This window comes from Clytia hemisphaerica, unplaced genomic scaffold (assembly GCF_902728285.1).
Source record: "Clytia hemisphaerica strain Z4C2 unplaced genomic scaffold, Clytia hemisphaerica genome assembly, whole genome shotgun sequence".
Classification (NCBI taxonomy): domain Eukaryota; kingdom Metazoa; phylum Cnidaria; class Hydrozoa; order Leptothecata; family Clytiidae; genus Clytia; species Clytia hemisphaerica.
The window spans coordinates 1,195,093-1,206,066 of record NW_027104353.1 but is presented as its reverse complement, the minus strand read 5'-3'; positions in this window follow the sequence as shown (position 1 = coordinate 1,206,066).

Genomic DNA, 10,974 nt, shown 5'->3' with positions numbered 1-10,974 from the left:
TGTTTACACTTTACTACTTTAATGTCCCTTCAAGACCAGCAAAATGAATAGTTTGTAAAACAAACTAGAGTTCTTCAATAAACAATTTCGTAATATCTTTTTTTAGAAAAGTAATAAAAATAACAATCATTTATTATCACTATTGGTAACCAATTCCATCTTTGGCATGGCATTCTGGGAGAAAATGAGGTATGATTCAATTTCTTAATTTTTTATAGAACTAGTTTCACTAAGACGCCAAACTTACGTCATATAATCATTAAATAAATATGCATACCAGAGTGCACGCGGTATATATACTGGAATAGATAATTTTTTTAATAAATTAAGAGCCCTAAAAAAGAGTTTACCTCTCAAAATGGGAATAAAAATTAAAGATCCCTGAAATTTTCCGCGAAATTAAGAACAGAATGAAACAATTCGATGCTTAAAATGCTTAAAAAATAAGAACAGCTGATTCTTAGCAAAAGTTTACTGACTGGTTCCTACAAAAGGAAAAATTCATTCATTTCAAATCGAAACTAAACATCGGAAAAAGGCTACGCTATTTTAAAAGTCTTTTTTTCTTAGGCAGCAGACTGTCAGGATGTAACGGAATTGTCGGATTTATGTTTGAAAACACTGAATTGTTTCAAAAATGTTGGCTCCTCATGATGATTTATATGTAGTGTGATACCTTTCGTAATTTTTAAGACCTAAATATATTGACACCCTATTCGCGTCGAGTCAACAAAAATAGACTTTATGCTCTCCTCCGCTTATTGAAAGTTGTTGCCTGTGTTTTGGTTTAAGTTTGAACCTTCATGGATATATTATCCGAAGACTTCAAAAATTTTGGATGTTCTATAAAAAACGTGTAACTCATTGCTCTATTTTTTAGAATCCGTGATGGAGGGATTGACAGCTTATTGCATTCGGATGAAGGTTGACCAGCCAAATGAATTACAACCCACAATATGAAGGAGAAACACAAACAAAACTGATTTTTTGAATGTATTCGACTTTTGGATATATATCTGATGGATAGTGAAGCTGACAAAATCAAGGTAGGAATTATCCGTGTGGTATTTGGCTTTAATGTATACAAGCAATTGTATATGTATACAAATAATTTTACGACAACTGCTGCAGGTGGGGTCTCTTGATATAAGGCTAATTCAGAGGACGTCTCTAAAATTTTTGCAAAAGTCGAAGGAATTTGAAATTACCAAAAAAAACCTCTTCAACATGAGGGTTAGCCTGGCGATCCATGCTATGATCACTTCTTTTTTTATATACTGATGGCGAAATAAATAGCATGGTTTAGGCTGAGAGTTTGAATTTCCCAAATCCTAATGACGGTTGAAAACACAGCCAATCAAATTTTGTTTTTCTTTCACTGGTCACACTTTCTTAGAAAAAACGCAAGTTCTGAAATTTGGTTTTTATTTTAGTAAGTGAGGATAGCGCTAAATTTCGATTTTCCCACTGTAAGTTTTTTGAGGCAAATCTGCCTCACAGCTCGAACCCATCCTGTATATATCAGATTATAAAACAATACAGGACGGGCTCCTGTTTACATGAGGATATATTAATGGTTCTATGTCTCAATATTTACCCTGTAACAAACATTATGATATTTGCAAACATTTTTCACTTTCCTCGTTCGTTGCGTTGGTCAAATTCTTTCCTGTGCCTCAAAGTATAATGGTCAAACGGAAATAGCTTATTTAATTACAAGCTCGTTAAAAATATCAAATTTGGCATCCTCGACCATCCCGGGGGGGGCAGCTGGGCAAAAGGACCGACGGGTATGTGCGGGCACTAAGGGTGTCTTTTTCAAGGCACCTCAAATGCACTGTAAGGGTCGGAAAAACTAGAGATGCACTGTAAGGGTAGAAATTTCAGAAAATTCTTGAAAAATCTAGATATTTTGACCAAAAATGCTAGAATTTTGACCATTTTTTGCACGAAAGGGATCGAAAATTTGGGGGAAAATGCACTCTAAGGGTATGATTTTCACTGATTTTTGCTGCACTGTAAGGGTGCAATTTTAAAAGCCAATTTTTGGCCCGCACATACCGTCAGTCCGCAAACCCAGTGCCCCCCCGACCATCTACTTACTTTAATATTCAATTTCATAAAATGCTTTGATTAGAAAAATAATTTTTGTTGGTGGACCTCTGCGTTTTTCGCACACTTTCTACGGTACTTCGGGACGTGTTTCTTCATATAAATATTGGGGCAAAGTTGACCTTTTCAAGGAATTTTAGGGTAATTATATCTATTTAAACGGCTGGGAGGGGTAATAGTGTAGGTCAAAGTGCACTTTAAGGGTCGAAATAAAAAAAATGAGGAGAAATTGACTCTAAAGGTGTAAAAGGTGAGAAAAAACGAAGTTTCTATGGTAAAGACTTTGGAAATTCTAATCATTTTTTTTGCCTTCAAGTGGACAAAAACCTTCAAGAAAATGCACCGAAAGGGTAGATTTTGGCCTAAATTTACTAACATTTTTAATAAATTTATTACTCTGTAAAAGGTTCGGATGAAGGTTGGTACTTTGTCTTGTCAAGTTGAATCATTCAATAATAATCTAATGCGAATTAGATGTATTTTGCATCACAGTCTAAACCCTGTGATTTACCACTTAGCAAAATATGCTGCAAGTAAAATAGTTTGAAAATTAATCAGCTGTCTGCTGCAATATCATTAACCAGAAATTAATTACAAGCCATTTAAACAGTGACTCCAATAAATCACTCAGTTTTCGTCATTTTGGTTTGGCATAATTTTGTGTTGTTTTTTATAAATTCAGGTTTTAGCTATTTTGAGACATTGATGAATGTGTTCATGCTTGCGGTGGGTATGAGATAGAAAATTGATTTCCATTTTGAATTCATTTGTTGGATTGATAGCTGTTTCATGTTATAGATTCTTTTTTTTCGTATTACGTGACATATTTTTAGACTGTATTATGAACGCAGTCCATAATTTCTGCTTAATTACAAGTGTTTATTAGATGTTTTGTATTTTCTCTTACAAGGTATTGTGTAACAGGGGTAATCTAATCTTCGGTTTCTCTTGGTTTTGTAAAGGATTCATCAATGTATTGTTGACTGGGTGTTCTTTTCTTCGATCGTTTTTTTCCATATAAAAATAGTATAATTTCGTTTCGCATTGCAATCCCAGCTGACACATAACGTTTTTTCAACGTTCAACTAACGTTATATTGACGTTGTGAACATTTGAGAAACGTTGAAAAAACGTATTGTGCCGGCTGGGATAGTGGCGTAAAAATGGAATACAGTATATTGTAGATGACCTTACTGGATAATTCTTCTGATAAACATGTATTTGCGATCGATGGTTTAGTTATATTTTCTGCATTTGAGATAATGAATGTCTGTTGCGTATATTCCAAATACCTTTGGGCAGCTTGAAAAGTTCGGGGACGATGGAGTTGGGCTGAAGATCGGGAAACTTGCTATTTGGGTAAATACCTAGAGTATTTTAGTTAGCTACAATTTGGTTTATGAGTTCGACTGACTGTAGACAATTGTCAATTAAAACATATCATTTACTAGTGCTAACCAAGATCTTTGTCTTCTTGTTTCATCAATGAAGTTTTCTTCAAACTGCTTGAGAAATATGAAATGAGTTTTTTTACGTGTATTCGTTGATTAGAATATGATGTGTGATACTGTAGAGTACACCAACATTGTATAATGATATTATGATATCTCTTTCGGTGATGAGAGCAAACAGCTATCTTTTCTTGCATAATTTTCATTGACCGTTTCTTTTACAACCATACTATTGCTATTTTTTGTTCCATTTCTCATTTGAAAGGAGTATATAAGCCTAGGTCGTTTACTATTTCCCTAGCCCGCAAAACAACATTTTCATAAAGTGTTTTGACCTTTTTTTTGTGCCGATGACGGCTTTATTCAACATTGGCTATATGAAGTTGTCTTTAAATTACTTAAAAACTAAAAGGCCCTGGCACTAGATTCCGTCGATTCTCTTAAACTAGTACCAAGGAAGCCAGTACCGATCACAAGTTTGAATTCAGCCACAAATTACTCAAAGAGAAGGAAAATTTATTATTATTAGAGAGTTCCATTTTGAAAAATGACGTAATAATGTAAAGTCTATCAAAAAAACCTTACATGCTAGAGCCTCAGATCTTTAAGTCTCTGTTCTCATTGTCTAACAAAGATTCTTTCACAATCCTATCCATCATTTGTCGTATTATCAAATATTTCTTGTGAGAACTATTTGAGTTTTGTTACAAAGAGGATTACTACATACAATCCATGAATTATCAAGAAAGACTTTTCTGACTCGTGCTTGTAGACAGGTGGATTCGCTCAAGTCATATGTTAAGTCGATGTTTTAAGTCTTTGATCCAAATATTCCGCTCATTGGATTTCAGGCTTATTATATGTGGGAATCTTGTTTGTTACAGTGTACAGACTGTTCTTTAAGTTTGGTGTCACCATTTTTCAAGCTCGAACATCCTGGACGCCTTTTAAAAACTACTTTTCAATATTTTGCTGTTAGAAAGTCTGCAAATCATGATCTAGTTGCGGTGTATTTTTTTCCGTGAAATGGTCAGATTTTTCTGAAATTGTACCCAGTAAACACTTTTTACACCCTTATATAGTACACTTTCGGAAGCCTGAATAACGTATCCCTGAGAGATATACCTACTTGAGCGCCTCCCCCGTGAATTTTATGTAGGAAAATTTACTTGTTAAGATAACCCGAAAAACACTAATAATGGAAAGTTTAATCTTATAGGATATTGTAGTCCATAAAAGGTTGTTTTGTTTACAGTCTTGCAATCTCTGCATTAAACCTCAGTCAGCTTGTTTACAGGGTTGGTTCTTATCTTGATCACCGTATTATCTGCCATCTCCATAAATAGAAGGATTCTAAAAGCTCTTTTAATCTGTTATTGCAACGGATTTGAAGGAAGCTTATTCAGCTCTTTTTTTGCTGGTACATACATTAGTAGAAAAAAGCTATTTGATATTGTCACGGAGTTTACACATTTCACTAATACTTCTTTTATGAATTACGATAAAGCGCGGGTCGAACAAAAAGCAGAAACACTTGTTGTGTTAAGCTTGTACTTTTTGTCTCATCTTTAATTTATATCCGGTATTTGTGAAGTTGTATCTTAATAAAGGCGTCAATAACAATGAACAGCTAAAAAAGAAAAATAGGGGGGAGATTTATTTCAGTCAGCTTTTCTGTCAATGTTTGTACAAGTCATTTAATTATCTGATGATACTCTAACTTACTTACGTGATTCTTTTTTTCAATACATGGTATGCGTTTTTCATTTTTTTTTGTTATTATGAACTTTATCGATTTGATGCACATCTGATGATGTTTGATGGTTGCCTAGTAGGAATGATCGAGTTTCTTTATTTTCATCAGAACTTCTTTAAAAGGTTGCCTTTCATCGGGTGAATCAATGAATTGGAAATTGAGTAATTGTTCAGCAAGCGCCAAAAAAAGTTTGAAAATTGATTCTCGAACACGCACAGGGAACACAAATTTGTTCAAATTATGGAAATTTCGAGTTGTAGAGATAATGGTTCATTAGGAATTGTTAATTGAAGGGACCAGAAAAGCTGTTCGAGTTAAGGAGATATTTGAAGTTATAGAGGTTCGAATTATGAAGACTCAACTGTGATTTTGCCACAATTTCAATAGGCTCATCATTTTTCTAATTTTGAAAATTAGCTGGTTGATAGTGAGTGTATCATTTCGAAAAATCTTGAGAATTTCTTTGTAGGTCATGCTCATAAAGATTACTGTATGCGGCTTTGAAATCTTAAGTATTATATAATTGTTAGTTATAGAGTGGGTTCTCATCACACACACTTTAAAACTCGCTCGTCTGAATCTATAAGGACCTCTTTTTAAACAATGGCTATACTATTCATGGTATGAACCATTGCAATGTCTTCTGAGATTACATCACGGACCCAATAGCTGATTGGTTTTCGGTGACGTAAAATCAGTCAATATGTCACTTACAACCAATCAGCTGTTGGGACCGTGGAAAACATTGCAATGGTGCATATCATGAATACCCTAAAATCAGGAGGTATTTTAGGATCGAATTAATCCCAATTTTGCGAAGTCATCACTCAAAATACATGTAAAAGAAAATGACATTGTTGGCTATACATATCAAGTTCCTCACACTGACAGGAATGATAGAAGATTAAACATAGAGTAGACGCTCTCGTGTTCGATTTTCAAGAGGAAATGAATTTTGATCTATTATGGGATCGTGTCGAATCGTAGAGGTTCGTTTAGGAGAGTTTCTTGTTGAAGGTGGTTTTCAATATTATCGAATAATGGAACGTATCAAACAGGAGAACGTCGAATTAGAGAGCGTCAACTGTATTGCTGACAATCCTAGACATTCCCAATTAATTTAACCCTTATGACTTATGTTTCATCTTTTCGATTAACCTTAGTGGCTGATTTTAGTACTATGGCTTTTACTGCTCTTGCGAGGGTTTACTGCCTTTTCGACAAGTTTCCTCTCTTTCAAAGCAACACTTGTTGTCGAGGCAAACACCTTTTAAAATGCGCTTAGTAATTCGAACCTTTTATAGACTTGTACCTTGTCACCTTGTCACATCACTTGTACGATACCATTGAGTTCTTGTTGAAAAAAAGACTGGCGCGTTCTTTGAACTGAAATCTCTTGTCTAAAGGAAGCCTAGAATTAAGTGGTCTAGCCAGAGCCTTAGTAAGTCTCTGTTTATAAGATTAAGGCCCAAACTAGACCACTTTGTAGCCGTCTACGGGATTTGAATCAATATTTACGTCAATTTGGATCAATAACATTATTTTGTTTCTAAATAAACCCTGTTGTTGTTTGATATGTTGTAAAACCCAAATCACATCCACTTCCTCATTTGAACAACAATATTATAGTGTCTACTTCAAATCATCATTTATCGATTATCTGAAAACGTTTAAAAACGTTCACGAGTTTACCCATTACAAGGATACCATCTCAAACCGTTTAAAAGAATCGTTAGGGGTGTCAGGACAGGTCAGGATATAACTTATTTCGCTTTTTCTCTGAAATAAAACAATATGCTTGCTTGTTTAGAGTTCATTTGTTAAGAGCGAAAAAGCTTCATTAGTGATTTTAAATGAAGCAAGGTAGTAATTGCAACGTAATTTGTGACGTAACACCGTCGTACTTTTGACGTAACACTGTCGTACTTGTGACGTAACACTGTCGTACTTGTAACGTATATTTCATCGCTGGTAGGCACTTCTAGGCCTCTATTTTGGTATCCAAGCTTATAAAAAGCGTGACATGGTGTGGATGAAGTGACCCTACTCAAGTTAGACGGAAAACTAAGAAAAGAAAATTGCAGTGCCTCACTTTCATACCTAACAATTAGCTAATTATCTGGAGGAGTTAACTACCCCGCCTTCCCCTCCCACTGCGAACTTCGAAAGAGTTGAAATTCAGATCGATTTTTCTCACTTAGTTACCTATGATATAGATTCTTCAGATGCCACCATTATACCAAGCATTGACAATATCAAAAAATGAGAATACATTCTTTTATGAGAACAATTCTATAAAACGACGAGGCTCAGCATGGTAAAAAAATAAGAACAATTTAAGCTGAGCCATGGTTGTTAGTCAAAGTAATAAAAATAGGGTTAAAAACCCAAAATACCTGAATTTTATCCTAGACACAAGAGCAGGTTGAGAACATTGAGCCTCAACAAAAATTTACTGGTTCTTATAAAGAATATTATATTTTTTATGGGGTTCTAGATCTATCACTTTCTATACAAAAACAATATGAAGTAATTGCAATGTTTGTATGTGTGTGGTGTGTAGAGCTTGACCTCCTTATATTATGCTTTGAGCCGACCAGAGGAGAATTGCTTTTATCTTTTTGATCATCTATCTGCGAGGATGACTTTAAAGGAAAGAAACTGCAGTTGAGTCTCTATAACTCTAACACGCACGGGAAACACAAATTTGTTGGAGTTTTAAGGAAATTTGGAGTTATGGAGTAAGGTATATTATTATAAGGGTTAAATAAAGGGACAAGAAAACTTGTTCGAATTATAGAAGTTCGAATGAAAGAAACTTTACTGTATTTACTGTATCGTTTACTTGTCAGCCATATTGAATTTATTCCATTTCATCTTATCAAGTTTTGGAGAATTTTTAACACGTTTATTTGTATATAAATTCGTTATCAACGATTTAAACAGATCTTCTGAATGGATTCAATGAAATTTGTGGTAATGCATCATTTACTTTCAGCCTGTTGGTATGCCATGCTAAACAATGTCCCAATGTTGATGACACTCTGTATATCTGCATAATAGGGAGGGGGATCTTTGGTCGTGATGTCATATTTGCAAGAATACACTTTTTTTATAAGAACATCCAAAAAATTTTGAAGTCTCAGATGTTCTTAACTTTTCGGGTCTCAAGCCTAAAAATGTTCTTAACATGTTATTTTTTTCAACATTTTTGAGTATTTCTCGAATTTTTGCCCATTTTCCTAAAAAAACAGGTGCTTTAGAGCCCACAAAGCTTTAAAATGTTCTTAAGAGTTTGGCCACCGGAGCCTTATATTTTTATATAGTTTGTCCTTATAAAAAACGTGTAAATGGAATAAAAGTCATTGAAATTGTCATTGCCAGTTCTCAGCTTACTTTCCAGCAAGGACTACACTCTTTTTGTATGTGAGGCTCAAAAACTCTGAAATCTAAGAACAATTTAAGAATAAAACCTAGGATTTCTGGAGTTTCAAGCAATCATTTAAGAGTTAAAGTAGCGTCTTAGAATACCTAAATTAACCTAAAAATAAGAACAAGATATGAACAATTTGAGGCTCAAAGTGCCAAAAATAATAAGAAAAACCTAGTCTCAATAAGTAAACTTTTTTTAAAAAAGAGTGTATTTTTTATTTCCCTATGCGAAGTATTGGTCTCGCCTGGCCTTTTCAAGCCTATCATTTATTAATGCTATAGTTGCCAAGCATTTCGATTTTCTTTCTTGTGATAAGCCGCTAATAAAGTCTTATTTCCGTTCTAACCTGAAACACTTAATCATTAACGCTCTTTGAGATTTCACAGGGCGGGTATTTTGAAAGGGCTGAATGATGATTTTTCACTAATGATGATGGCTTGTTACAATTAAGTGTAATCACATCTTTAATGATAATGAGATGGTTATCTTTCACAGAACTTTAATGTGAAAATATTTTACGCTGTTAATTCATTGAATGGTTAAAACATTGAACGAAGGTGGCATGTGAAATTGCAGGTTTCTTTGTTTCGTTTATAAAAGGTGTAATGTAAAATTTGTGTGAATTGATTTAGGGGTTTTACTGGTTTTTCTTTTATTGATGGAAGTTCTAGAAATTTAAAATCTTAAGAAAAGTATTATGTATTATCATAAACTTGTATTGAAATGAATGGATCTTCAGGGCTACATTCATGGTTGAATATCATACTAACCTATTCTATCACAGGTTACTTCTTTATGAGAACAAACTATATAACATAATGCCTCGATGACCAAAATATTAAGAACAAGTTAAGACCATCATAAGGCTTTGCGGACTCAGACACCCGATTTCTTAGAAGAGTTGAAAAAAAAATATTCACAAAATTGTGAAAACAAGAACAAGTTAAGAACATCCAGAGGCTACAAAAATTTTTGATGTTCTTATTAAAAAACAGTGAACAAGACGAATCAAGCTTTGCAACCCAACTGGCCCACAACGTTTTTTCAACGTTCCTCTATTGTTCACAACGTCAATATAACGTTAGATGAATTTTGAAACAACGTTATGTGTCAGCTGGGAAGGCTTCTTGCACATAATTTTGAGGGCTTAACTTTCTGTTCTTTTTTTCTGTGAGTCACGTTGTAGGGATTTCATCATAGTGCTATGTGATTCCACCTAAAAGTAAAATATATTTAGTTAACATCTATCATCAGGCGAGAGTTATTTTTATACCATTCCTAAATCACACGGTGTAGTAGTATTAATTACCTAATACACATTTTTTTTTTATAAGAACGTCAAAAATTTTTGAAGCCTTCGGATGTTCTTAGTTTTTTGGATTTGAAGCCTAAAAATGTTCTTAATATGTTCTTATTTTCAGCATTTTTTGAGCATTTTGATGTAATTTCTTAAGAAATTGCATGTTTTTAAGTCTCCAAAGCCTTAGTATGTTCTTAGAATGTTCTTAAATTTTTGGGCCTCAAAGCCTTATGTTCTTATATAGTTTGTTCTTATAAAAAAAACTTGTACTAGATTTCTTAAAACAGCCAATCAGCTTGCTTTAAGGGTATCACGTGATCACATTTTATTGCACCCTTTTTAAAAATGAATTTAGAAATTTTTCTTCTCAAATAACGATGAAATCATATAGATATATCTATAGCACATATTTCTGCGGTCAGATACTGTTGGCCACAGTTCTCTTATCGCTCTTATATCCAAAAGCATTTTATTCCCTGACTGTTGCTTTATCAATACGTTTTTGTAGAGAAAAACAACATTCCATTGGAATATCACATAGGTCAAGCATATTTCAAAAAATATCCTTTTCCCAAATAGGATGTGATGAGTGATGCTAAATTGAAATTAAACGTTCACTTTTCATCAAACTTGGTCATCAATTCCAGGATGGGAAAGGAATTCTGTGTGTGATTTCTGTCATGACAGAGTTTTCTTTCCACGGATAAACGAATCCCTAAAACACTAAAACATGGAGTAGTCTAAAGATTTGAAGTTATAGATTGCTAGCCAATTCCTGACCAATGCGCGGCGTTTTATTGTCATTTAGAGTTCTAAAATCATCTAAAAATCGGCAGAGTCATAAATTGGCTGATAGATACAATCGACTTTAATCCTTTTCAAAACCAAACACTCATTGCTACAAAATGCAAACATTGTTTAT